Below are 1,067 nucleotides of genomic sequence, written 5' to 3'. Positions count from 1 at the left end.
GGTGGTGAGTGGAGGGACTTGCAGGTTTTCATAGTCCTTGATTCACAGGTGGAACCAAGTTAGGCCCCAACCCCTACCCCAGGCCTGGCCTACCCCCTTCTGGAGTCAGTGGGCTCACAGGAGAGCTGTGGGTGAGGGTACAGCTGCCCCTCCCCTGGGCCCACCCCACCTGGGATCAGTCCGTGCCTCCTGTGGAGCCCAGTGTTAGGTCCTGTAGACACACAGGACTGGTGACCAGACAGATGAGGAGACCTGCCTGGGCACCACATTTCCCTCCTCTCTCCCACCTGCCCAGAGAGATCTTTCTCCGTGAAACCTAAGCAGGACCTCCCGCAGCTGAAAATCCTTCCTTGGCTCCCCAGTGTCCTTGGGGCAAAGTTCAAACTCCTCTAGACCCTGGAGGCCCAGCAGATCTGACCCCTCCCGGCCTACCCACCCCACCCCAACCCCTGGAGCTGCTCTCAATGGCTCTGAGGTGGTTACTGATTCTTACCTCGGGCCTTTCCCCCTCAGGATTTCTGCATTTCTTCTGGGAAATTGTCCTGGATCCCCTATCAGGTGACCTGCCTCTTCTTGACTATCACAGCGCCCTGTAGTCTCCCCCAACCCCCATCAAAGCACACTTTCCTTTGCATTGTAATCGTCTGTTTACTCCGTCTGTCTCCCCCACGGGACGGGGAGCCAGCTAGTCTTCGTTAGAGAGCGCGAGTGTTTTGTTCAGGGCTGAATCCCTAGCTCTTGGACCAGTGCCTGGCCCATAGTGGGCGCTCAGGCAACATATACTAAGCGAAGGAACGAATGCATTTTGCTCAATGATGCCAGATAGCTTTGCAAAAAAGCTACGTGAGGACGTCCGCTTCCTCGCCTCCTCCGCTGAAATGTGTATTGTTCCTCGTCTATCCCATGCTCTGTGCGAAGTGCCAGCCGGGCCGAGGAAATTTCCGCCCTCTCCCCAAGCTGGAGGCCCAGGCGGTTACGGAACAGCAGGTGCCCGGTCCTCCGTGCGGGACGCCAGGGGGCGCCAGAGGCGGCCGACCGTGTAGCGCTGAGCTGGCCGGGCGCGGGGT

This window comes from Myotis davidii, unplaced genomic scaffold, assembly GCF_000327345.1.
Source record: "Myotis davidii unplaced genomic scaffold, ASM32734v1 scaffold935, whole genome shotgun sequence".
NCBI lineage: Eukaryota > Metazoa > Chordata > Mammalia > Chiroptera > Vespertilionidae > Myotis > Myotis davidii.
This window is presented reverse-complemented; position numbering follows the sequence as displayed.